Consider the following 13708-nt stretch of genomic DNA (forward strand, 5'->3'; position numbering starts at 1 on the left):
GAGAGCATTGATCACAGCGTCATCAGTCACCAGGAGTGTCTGCAGGTCACATATAAAGAGCTAATAACACTAACTATACATGATGGTACAGAGATAATAACACTAACTGTATATGATGGCAGCGTAATAACACTGTAACTGTATATGATGGTACAGAGATAATAACACTGACTGTATATGATGGCACAGAGATAATAACACTAACTGTATATGATGGTACAGAGCTAATAACACTGTAACTGTATATGATGGTACAGAGATAATAACACTAACTGTATATGATGGTACAGAGATAATAACACTAACTGTATATGATGGTACAGAGATAATAACACTGTAACTGTATATGATGGTACAGAGATAATACTATAACTGTATATGATGGTACAGAGATAATAACACTAACTGTATATGATGGTACAGAGATAATAACACTGTAACTGTGTATGATGTTACACATATAATAACACTGTAACTGTATATGATGGTACAGAGATAATAACACTAACTGTATATATGATGGTACAGAGCTAATAACACAGTAACTGTATATGATGGTACAGAGATAATAACACTGTGACTGTATATGATGCTACAGAGCTAATAACACTGTAACTGTATATGATGGTACAGAGATAATACTGTAACTGTATATGATGGTACAGAGATAATAACACTAACTGTATATGATGGCAGCGTAATAACACTAACTGTATATGAGGGTACAGAGATAATAACACTAACTGTATATGATGGCAGCGTAATAACACTAACTGTATATGATGGCAGCGTAATAACACTAACTGTATATGAGGGTACAGAGATAATAACACTAACTATACATGATGGTACAGAGATAATAACACTGTAACTGTATATGATGGCAGCGTAATAACAACCATTCTGGGGAGACTCATCCTAGCTGGAGTTTCTACATCCTCACAGGGCCCCAATAGATCCCACCAATTGGTATTTATTGCGCTACCATCATATACAATATAAGAAGAAGGTGGAGCCGCTGAGCCTGAACCAGTTACTGAAATATATTAGAGGCAGGAATATGCATATACATCTATGATACATCTATAATACCAGATTACAGTATAACACACAGACAGAGGGAGAAGGAATGTTCCTATAATGGTGCACATAAATAGAAGTAATCATACATAAAATGTAACTTTTATTATTAAGTTATTAAAGACCTTGCTTAGAAAAATATTAAAATCAATTAGATAGAGTCTAAGGGCCGGATTCAATAAGAGGCAAAAAGTGCAGTTTGGAGATAAGTTTCCGCGGGTTCGGACTTTCCGCCTGTTTTCAAAGTATTTCCAAATTCAATTCCAGGCGGATTTCGCCTTCGCGGTAACTCAATGCATTGTAATAGGCGGAAAAGTATCTCCTATAAATAGCAGGTGAAAAGAAGTGCAAAATCTTTATTTTGGGGTTCAAACATGGGGAAACGACTCAGACCCCTTGGGACAGCCCCCAAAGGACAAATCAACCAAAAAACTTTTTTTTAAAAAACCAAAATACCCCAAAGTGGGGGTCAAGCATAAAAACTAGCAAAATAGAGTTCTTGTTGGTCTGCAAGGATGGGTCAGGTGTTTTTAGGATTGTAGGTGGGTTTTTCACATTTTTTAAAAAGTTCACTTTAGAGCCTTAAAATATGCTAGCACCCATTTTCAAGTACCCAAAATTTGCCTGGAGCACATATTTCCACCTACAAATACTGCTTTAAATCATTTTTCACCACTTTTACAAAGACGCTAAAAGCAAGCAATTTACCCAACTTACTGTAAGTACCCCAAATTAGCACACATGTATATTCATTTCCTTTGTCGGGGCATGTTTTTGGGGGGAACAGACTGATTCCCCCATTTGTTTCAGTACTTTCTGCCTGTTCCGCATTCGCCGTTTCCCGTTTTCGCCTGCTTTGGAATTGAATAAGGCGAAAAGCCGGGACGTGTGCAAAAAGTTTTCACCTTTGAAACTGGTTAATGAGGCTGAAAATCAGACAGGTGAAACCTCTCCGACTTTTCGCGTCTGATTGAATACGGACCTAAGATGGTGAACAGTAATGATTAGAAAAGTGATGTTTTATAAAACGCTCATCCTCTATATGCTGCAATCCTGTAATAAAGTGATTATACATTCATTCAAAGTATTTGTAACTCTCATTTGTCATTCCATATGTGTGTGATTGTACATCATATACTGAGAGCATGTCTGTAATCACTATATCCCTCTAGTGTATTATATAATTACAGTGTAACACATAGACAAAGGTAACTCTCATTTGTCATTCCATGTGTGTGTGATTGCACATATACTGAGAGCATGTCTGTAATCACTATATCCCTCTAGTGTATTATATAATTACAGTGTGACACATAGACACAGGTAACTCTCATTTGTCATTCTATGTGTGTGTGATTGCACATCATATACTGAGGGCATGTCTGTAATCACTATATCCCTCTAGTGTATTATATAATTACAGTGTGACACATAGACAAAGGTAACTCTCATTTGTCATTCCATATGTATGTGATTGCACATCATATACTGAGAGCATGTCTGTAATCACTATATCCCTCTAGTGTATTATATAATTATAATGTGACACATAGACAAAGGTAACTCTCTTTTGTCATTCCATGTGTGTGTGATTGCACATCATATACTGAGAGCATGTCTGTAATCACTATATCCCTCTAGTGTATTATATAATTACAGTGTGACACATAGACACAGGTAACTCTCATTTGTCATTCCATGTGTGTGTGTGATTGCACATCATATACTGACAGCATGTCTGTAATCAATATATCCCTCTAGTGTATTATATAATTAGTGTGACACATAGACATAGGTAACTCTCATTTGTCATTCCATGTGTGTGTGATTGTACATCATATACTGAGAGCATGTCTGTAATCACTATATCCCTCTAGTGTATTATATCATTACAGTGTGACACATAGACACATGGAATGATAAATGAGAGTTACCTGTGTGTGTGATTACACATCATATACTGATAGTATGTCTGTAATCACTATACTCCTCTAGTGTATTATATAATTACAGTGTGACACATAGACACAGGTAACTCATTTGTCATTCCATGTGTGTGTGATTGCACATCATATACTGAGAGCATGTCTGTAATCACTATATCCCTCTAGTGTATTATATCATTACAGTGTGACACATAGACATAGGTAACTCTCATTTGTCATTCCATGTGTGTGTGATTGCACATCATATACTGAGAGCATGTCTGTAATCACTATATCCCTCTAGTGTATTATATCATTACAGTGTTACACATAGACATAGGTAACTCTCATTTGTCATTCCATGTGTGTGTGACTGTACATCATATACTGAGAGCATGTCTGTAATCACTATTTCCCTCTAGTGTATTATATAATTACAGTGTGACACAGACACAGGTAACTCATTTGTCATTCCATGTGTGTGTGATTGCACATCATATACTGAGAGCATGTCTGTAATCACTATATCCCTGTAGTGTATTATATCATTACAGTGTTACACATAGACATAGGTAACTCTCATTTGTCATTCCATGTGTGTGTGATTGTACATCATATACTGAGAGCATGTCTGTAATCACTATATCCCTCTAGTGTATTATATCATTACAGTGTGACACATAGACATAGGTAACTCTCATTTGTCATTCCATGTGTGTGTGATTGCACATCATATACTGAGAGCATGTCTGTAATCACTATATCCCTCTAGTGTATTATATCATTACAGTGTGACACATAGACATAGGTAACTCTCATTTGTCATTCCATGTGTGTGTGATTGCACATCATATACTGAGAGCATGTCTGTAATCACTATATCCCTCTAGTGTATTATATCATTACAGTGTGACACATAGACATAGGTAACTCTCATTTGTCATTCCATGTGTGTGTGATTGTACATCATATACTGAGAGCATGTCTGTAATCACTATATCCCTCTAGTGTATTATATAATTACAGTGTGACACATAGACAAAGGTAACTCTCATTTGTCATTCCATGTGTGTGTGATTGCACATCATATACTGAGAGCATGTCTGTAATCACTATATCCCTGTAGTGTATTATATCATTACAGTGTGACATATAGGATGTTGAATCCTAACTTTTACCTGGTGTTCCATTGTTGCATAAAGTAATAGACTCCAATCCAGTACACTTAAGAATTTGTCATTTATTAAATAAATAGATCTAGACCTTAACTGGGAGCACATATCCCTACGGTTATAATGCAGCAAATAAACATGATTGATTAGAGTACAGAGGTTTTATACCTTCTATTACAATCTTCAGGTAATATGCCCACTTACATCATACTCCTAAATTTTCTAATTATTCCACATTATACAAGCAAATAACATTTGGCATATTCAAATATAACATTTATCCTGATAGACATAGTTTACTCTTGTTGCCTTGTTCCTTTGGCAAACAAATAGAAATAGATTCCTTTATGAAATGCTCATTGTGCTGTGCATCACTATATTTGGTCACTATGTTTCTCTTAGCCCAGAATTATACGTAAATGATCAAACTCCTTAAAGACATCTCAACTCATTTTACTTAGTATTGCTAAGTTTGTACAAAGCAAAATGGCTGTGCAAAGGCCATATTGAATTTCATGAGCTGTATTCACTATAAAGCATATGTAAATATGGAATTATATAAAATATAATGTTTCTTATAAATTAAGTTTCCACAATTCCACCCTTAGGTATACACATTTTACATGTGCTATATCTTGTAAATTACATCGGAATGTAATGTTCATCAACCTCCATTTCTTGGATGTTTTCACTTTTGTCGGTTCTCATTTTTTAAGTAACCATCTGAATACAGCATAGGCCAAAACTATAGAATGCATAGAACCAGGATTAAAATCTCAAGAATAAACTTTGTCAGTAGATAAAATATGTTTGAAAAACCACTTTTCTAAACCTGAGAAATCAAAAACTAGAATCTAATCATGATCATCATAAATTATTTTCAAAATCTTTATCAAAATGTATTCATTCAAATTCTTCTTTGTATATTATAAGCCTCATTTATGTAATTGATAATAATGACTTCTTCATCTGTAGTATCATTGGTCAAATACTTTCAACAACGAATTCCAAGATTTGTATAAAAAAATTAGACAATATCCTCCAGTCTGCACAATTAAGCGATCAATTATGGACAGTGCTGTAGTAACAGTTCATTCAGGAATGTTTTTAATTCATGTCCAACATAACTATAAAGTCCTATCATAAAGTTCAGTCTCATTGTCAATAAAATTGTCCAGTTCAATAATTTCATGTTGATTATCCAAATATCCCAAATTACCATACGTACGGATGTTAGCAAAGGTGGTGCCAACACGATGTCTCACAAGTATCAATCCGGGAAATTGATCTTTTATTCACTGGATCAATGAACCTTTTAGAACGTCTGGCATCCTGCAAAAGAACTTTTCACACATTATCATGAGTTATAACATAAAATTGTAGTATCAGTCTGCTTAAATAGAAAATATCTTCAAAATTAATTAGCAAACATTTGTAGGCATACTTTCCACATATATAATAAATATTATTTAGTAGAAGAACATAAAACCCAAATATCATGGTAACAACTATCATTCAATAGCCAATATGTCTGACTTATATAATCTGTCTCACTATTTGGAAAACTCACTATTAGAACTAATCACTAGCAGTGTACAATCAAATGCCTCATTGTAAAAGTCTATTACACATAATAAGCTTTCAGCTCTTTTAAAATCTTCCTTACATTGTTCAATACAGCGATAAACTTAGAGTTTGTACACAGTAATGATCTTATTAAAATATTCTGACTCAACATTTTCCTACTTGTATGGAGTGTTCTAGCATTGGAATAGTAACCATTCCTGCAGTCATCCAAATCTGAGGTGTAGTCTGCTTCATTTCATAAACTATCTTATTACAATAAAAAGGAATGCGTTCACTTACATATGGATCTAACACAATCACTAGTGGTTTTGTCACGTTATAGTTATCAGTAACCCTTTTTCTTCACAACTTTTAATTACACAATCCTCACTCTGTTTCTATGGTAACTATCTTAGTAATTTCAGTATATTTCAACTCAACAATGGCACAAATTCAACTATTAGTAGCATTTAATACTTTACCCATCAATGAATAAGTTTGTAGAATTGGATATTCTTTTGAGTAATATTCATAGTATACACCTTTGTTCTGGTGATTTAGTACAGTAATCACAAATTCACTTTTCAATAGCTTCCCGACACCATTCATATTCCCTGCTTATAAAAGAGGAAGGAAAGGACTTATTAGAATAAACCCCATTATCCACACTACTGGATGTGTACTCATACCATAAACCTTTGCTCACCCTCTCTCCAGAAAAAAAAAGTCAATGTTACAATAAACACGAATGTTTCAGCTACTAGCTAAGGAAAATTAAAAGTTTTCTTTGTTAGTCTATAGGCAGAGTCTATTGTAAGCAATCATCTCAATCTTGATGGAAGAGTTCTCATAAATGCAACTCAGTCTCTATATCTCAGTCTTTATATCAGCACTTGAGTCTGAGTCTTTTAGTCCCCTTTAAGCTCGGATCTCTCTGACCTTTTTCAATGTGAGCCGTGGATCCAGGTGTCCTTCTCAGCAACCTTTATAGCTGTACCTGTTGTCAGCATTACTTTGCCATGCCAAGGACCATCCCATTGATCTGTAACGGAACCAGAACATAAGGAAAACTTCTCATCATACCATAGTCTCTAGGCTGTATTTCATCTTCTGGAACAAATGCCGGGATTTGTTGAATATCCTGTTGAGCTTCCAAAGATCTTCTTATAGCTGCTTAGACAATTGTATAACATATTGAACAGTCAAATCATGTTGCAATTTCAAATCAGACTTTGGTTTAGTAACATCTTGATTGTAGTCCAAATAAACAGTAAATAAGGAGAGAGATTGAGATGAGGCTTAGGTGTGATTCTAATACTATGAAGCACCAAATGTAGGCCTTCAGACAATGCCATTCCTGTCTCCTTTGTAAGTTTAACTAGCCTATTTTTTATAACACCATTAAGTCTAATATGACGTGTAACTTTAATTCTATTCCCATAATTTCACACATTTTCTGAAACACTTCCCCTGACATAATGAGTTCCCCTTTTACTATCAATAACACTCGGTAAACCATGTCTACATACAAATTCCTGCAAAATCTCTTTCTAAGCATCTCGGAGCTGTAAACTCCGCAGTATCTAAAAACATGTCAACAACATACTTTAAAACATCCTGAAAACTTGACAAGAGCATACTTTAATCCCCTTTTACTTTGGTAAGTGAATAAAATCAATTTACAGTATCTGTAATACTTAGCAAATGTTTTAGTAGTTACCTTCTTCTCTACATTGTTTATCAACTTTCACATTTAGCTCTGGCTGGAGCATACTAGTAAGATTGTACAATGCAACTCATATTATCTGCTCCTAACTGTACTAACCCATGAACACATTCTACAAGGGCTGCTCATATTTTTAATTCCTCTCAAAAACCCAATACGATATTCTTTTGTAAAAAGCTTTAATTTCCTAACATTGCCCTCACTGTATTTTTCTAATATTGTCTCAGTTTGTCAAATGTGATATCCTTAAACACCATCAACTGAGTTTCTACATCTGGCTCGTCATATATACTAAATTGCCTCTCATACTACCCTGTCAGCTAATATGTTCCCCATGGAAATAATATCAGTCTGTCTAGTATATGCCTGACACTTAATTACTGCAACTTACTTTGGTAAACATATCGCTTCTATCAGTTCTTTACCTGTTTGTGCATGTGAAATGAGAGTTCCCTGAGCTATGCGGTAACCCCTATGCTTCCAGTTGCTCTAATCAATGCTGTACATTCAGCTAACTACATTGAGTATGGTAGTTACTACATATCCTGTCACCAAACAAACTTCATGTGTCTGTCTGTAACAGCTCTCATCAGTAAAGAGAACCAAGTCAGGATTATCTAATTAAGCTTCAGCTAAAACAAACATTGCTGAAGTTTCCATTGTTGAAAACTATTTTTATATTTCATTATTGCAAACATGTTCATTGTCTTCCTTTTTCCTCACCATCAACCATATTCCCCCCTGTTGAGGATAAAGACGATCAATGTAGCACAATTCAAAATATGACATCTGTGATCTCCCATCGAGAAAATCTGGCTGTAGGAACATGTTTAAGTGGAGCATTATTAAATATCTGAACAATAGTATGTAACACAAATAGATGCAATTCATCTTAACAATAAATACCACCCTTTAAGGATATAAATGTCTTCGACCTGATGGTAAACAATGTCCTGTACATTTAAACTCATCAGTATACAGTTGGATTTTGTCTCATTAAACTTTGTAACCTGCTTCTGCAAAAAAACCACAACAGCTTAGTATCTCTTACTGAAGTCTGAAACAACTTAGAATATAACAATAAATCACTGTTAGATTAGGACTGAGTCATCTGTAAGAGCAAAAAAAGATTGCAGATTCTTCTTTACATATTGTAAACTGTGACATTATAAAACATATTACCTCTGTCTCTTTAAAACACTTTGTAGATACTGTGTATCTAATAAAAAAGTATGTCTCATAACCTTCTTTCATTAGTACTCTGCTCAGGTACAAAAGAAAACTATGATGCAAGAATACAACACAATCCTATGCTATAAAAGAGTTAAAGCATTTTATCCCCTTGAAACAAACTTTTCTCAGATCTGGGAGGGATATACATATATGGTGGTAACATACACTGATGTACTAAGTACACAGACGGACAATTTCTCACTCTGAAAATATTCAAACAAGTAAAACAATTACAATTATGGTTACATTTATCTGCATGAAAGTTTACAATCCTGCTCTGTATATAAGAAGTATATAGGATCATATTTCTGTCACTAATAGTCCACTTTCAACTACATTTTTCTAAAAACTCTTTATCTAAAAATTCATACGTTTTTTTCCTGTTTCTCTTCGCTGTAAGATATTACTCCTATGCCGTTCTAAAGTTAACAATTATGTTAAAGGATTGTTCTTTTCACTCCAGATATTGAATTGTTACCCTATTACATAACGTAATGCATCATTCAACCTATCCATAAAAAGTCCCTTAATTATATAAGCAACCTATGTAATCTTTAAGATTTACCAATAATCTCTAATAATTATCAGCAACTGGTTCAAACATTTCTTATTTAGTCCAGTATAACGTAGCATTAAAGATTTGGTTTATTGGCAGTAATAATATCAACACTTTTATCTCATAAATCACATTTCCAATCTTTTCCAATAGGTTCATGTAACAATGACAATGTAAGAAATCTCTAAGTATCTACAGCAGCAAAAAAAGAGTCTGCTATACTTGTCCCAGCAGCATGTATCATGTATTTATTTAGGAAAGTGTAGGGTTTAAGGACTAGAACTACGCATGCACACAGGCTGATCTCTGCATTTAGATTACTCATACCAATTATGTAAACATTACAAATTCACACTTTCTGCTGCACTTTTAAAGAGATGCAGTTTGCTATTATTTACAGTATTTCTTTAATTATTATTTATTCTACCCAAGTTAAACTATTTCTACTAAATGTTCCATATAATGGAAAACACATTTTATCTCTTGTCATTTAACATAACTCATCATAGTACTGCACGTACTCAGGATAAGCTGTTCTATGATCGCCTTTTTTCTCCAAGCAAATACCAGCACTCATACTGATTTACAGTCTGTATTACCACTTGGGACACATCTGTCTTACGAAACACAGGCACCCACTCCAGAATAACTTCATATAGTCTTCACTACACAAATATTAAAATACATAATCTCTAAATTAATTATTCTTCTCACCTGAGCTGTGGGTGATCAGTCCACATTCTAAAATTATTACAGTATCTCAATACAATTAACTTTATTTTTAGCAATATTACTTAAATGCAACAACAATGTAAAATCATCTCTGAGTTCAACTTTAGCTACATCCACTGGTCACCTGTTTCCTCTCACATAACAGAATACGTATATGAATACAAACATTTCTATACTCACCGATATATAAGATGGGATGTTCCAGCTGCTGGCCACACAGCAGGCACAGACACTTCTCTCCACTTGTTGAGGAAGTGAAGAAACGACAGGTGTAGGTGTTGTAAAGGTATCTCAGCAGTGCCTCCAGCTGTTTAATCCTTTTACCTGGTGTTTCATTGTTGCACAAAGTAATATAGACTCCAATCCAGTACACTTAAGAATTTGTCATTTATTAATTAAATAAATAGATCTAGCCCTTAACTGGGAGCGCATATCCCCCAGGGTTATAATGCAAAATAACAATGATTGACTTTATTACAGAGTTTATTATATCTTTCTATTACAATATTCAGGTAATACGCCCCCTTACATCATCCATCTAGAACATTTTACATTATTCCACATTATGCAAGCATATAACGACATTTGGCATATTCAGATATAACATTCAGCAGTTAGACATAGTTTATTCTTGTTGGCTCGTTCCTTTGGCAAACAAAAAGAAATAGATTCATTTATGAGATGCTCTATCACTATATTTGGTGCGTACATTTCTCTTAGACCAGAATTATATGTAAATGGACAAGCTCTTGTACCATTCTTCAGATAAACACTTTCATAGAGAGTTGTCCTTAAAGATATCTCAACTCATTTTACTTATTATTACTAAGTTTGTACAAAGCAAAATGGCTGTGCAATGGCCATATTGAATTTCATGAGCTGTATTCACTATAAAGCATATGTAAGTATAGAATTATGTAAAATATGTTCCTTATAAATTAAGCTTCAACAAAGAGATACATTGTACAAAACGTTATACTCTGGCTAATTTGTCTGTACTGTAAAAGGAATCAGATGATATTCTCTATGGAAGATGTTTTGGGATCACCAATGAATGTGATTTAAATAGACATAAGAGCACATAGAATAAAACGCTGATCAATATTGAGGGATTTGGAATAAAGAATTTATTATCACAATATATAATGATATATAACAAGTGAGAAAGATACGTATATATATATATATATATCATATATATGAGGAATTAATGTTAGGGCTGTATGGCTCAGAATTTCCTTATGACACGTTTCATTATATAGTCACATTTCTAATTATCTTAATATCTCACTGACTGTATATAATCTAATATAATCTATACATGTTACAGCTAACAATAAGTTATATATTATACATGTGCACCAATGACAGACAACCTCTTCTAGTTCTTCCTTGGTGTTAGTAGAACAAGGCAGTGAACCTCCTGAAGAGTAGAGACCATTGGGAGAGGCTGAGAGAGGAGGTTACAGAGAGTAGATTGGAGACATGAGATGATTGGGGACTGTCAGTAGTGATACTGATATCACCCATGATGATGGTGGAGATGTCTGAGGATAGGAAGTTGAGGGAGCCAGGCAGAAATATGTAACAGAAATTGTTGGGGTGGCCCAGGTGGGCGATAGACAGCAACAAGCAGAGAGAAAGGGGTGACAGTCCTGATAGAATGTACAAATGATGTAACTGTGAGTGATGGTACCTGTGGGAGAACTGTGTATGTGATAGATTGGGACAGTAATATTCCAACCCCTCCTCCTTTACTATTACCAGGCCTGGAGGTGTGTGTGACGTATAGTCACCGTGTGACAGTGCTGCAGGGGAGGGAGTGTCTGATTGTGTGACGGCGCTGCAGGGGAGGGAGTGTCTGATTGTGTGACAGTGCTGCAGGGGAGGGAGTGTCTGATTGTGTGACAGTGCTGCAGGGGAGGGAGTGTCTAATTGTGTGACAGTGCTGCAGGGGAGGGAGTGTCTGTGTGACAGTGCTGCAGGGGAGGGAGTGTCTGATTGTGTGACAGTGCTGCAGGGGAGGGAGTGTCTAATTGTGTGACAGTGCTGCAGGGGAGGGAGTGTCTGATTGTGTGACAGTGCTGCAGGGGAGGGAGTGTCTGATTGTGTGACAGTGCTGCAGGGGAGGGAGTGTCTGATTGTGTGACAGTGCTGCAGGGGAGGGAGTGTCTGATTGTGTGACAGTGCTGCAGGGGAGGGAGTGTCTGATTGTGTGACAGTGCTGCAGGGGAGGGAGTGTCTGATTGTGTGACAGTGCTGCAGGGGAGGTAATGTCTGATTGTGTGACAGTGCTGCAGGGGAGGGAGTGTCTGATTGTGTGACAGTGCTGCAGGGGAGATAATGTCTGATTGTGTGACAGTGCTGCAGGGGAGGGAGTGTCTGATTGTGTGACAGTGCTGCAGGGGAGGGAGTGTCTGACTGTGTGACAGTGCTGCAGGGGAGGGAGTGTCTGATTGTGTGACAGTGCTGCAGGGGAGGGAGTGTCTGATTGTGTGACAGTGCTGCAGGGGAGGGAGTGTCTGATTGTGTGACAGTGCTGCAGGGGAGGTAATGTCTGATTGTGTGACAGTGCTGCAGGGGAGGGAGTGTCTGATTGTGTGAGCCATGTTTCTGTTATCACTAGAAGGTTGTGGTTTTTTGAGATAAAATCATGGATGGATGTAAATTTGTTACAGAGCAGCATTCCATAAGGCACATTATAGTGACTGGGAGGGTAATGGGAAAAACATGATGTTTATGAAGTTTACTGGATTTATATTCCGTTATGAGTGGGGCCTGGATTTGAAGATATGACACCAGCAAATAGAAGAGGGAGAGAACGATAACTATAGTTGTAAGCGGTGTATAAAAGATTTTTATGGTGACAGGATAAGGATGTTTGTCAGTGTAAATAGATAAGAAAAAAGCTCATGTATGTATATAAGAGGGGAGAAGAGTAATGAGGTGGCAATGTGTACAGAGGGGTGACATACAGGGAGAGTGACGGATGTAATAGCCTTAGAGAAGATACCATGGAGTTATATAGGAAAAAGCTCATGTGTGTATATAAGAGGGGAGTAGAGTAATGAGGTGGCAATGTGTACAGAGGGGTGATATACAGGGAGAGTGACGGATGTAATAGCCTTAGAGAAGATACCATTGAGTGATATAGGAAAAAGCTCATGTGTGTATATAAGAGGGGAGTAGAGTAATGAGGAGGCAATGTGTACAGAGGGGTGATATACAGGGAGAGTGACGGATGTAATAGCCTTAGAGAAGATACCATGGAGTGATATAGGAAAAAGCTCATGTGTGTATATAAGAGGGGAGTAGCGTAATGAGGAGGCAATGTGTACAGAGGGGTGACATACAGAAAGAGTGACGGAGGTAATAGCCTTAGAGAAGATACCATGGAGTGATATAGGAAACAGCTCATGTGTGTATATAAGAGGGGAGTAGAGTAATGAGGAGGCAATGTGTACAGAGGGGTGATATACAGGGAGAGTGAGGGGTGTAATAGCCTTAGAGAAGATACCATGGAGTGATATAAGAAAAAGCTCATATGTGTATATAAGAGGGGAGTAGAGTAATGAGGAGGCAATGTGTACAGAGGGGTGATATACAGGGAGAGTGACAGATGTAATAGCCTTAGAGAAGATACCATGGAGTGATATAGGAAAAAGCTCATGTGTGTATATAAGAGGGGAGTAGAGTAATGAGGAGGCAATGTGTACAG

The sequence above is a fragment of the Taudactylus pleione genome, unplaced genomic scaffold (assembly GCF_031769625.1).
Source record: "Taudactylus pleione unplaced genomic scaffold, aTauple2 ptg000488l, whole genome shotgun sequence".
NCBI lineage: Eukaryota > Metazoa > Chordata > Amphibia > Anura > Myobatrachidae > Taudactylus > Taudactylus pleione.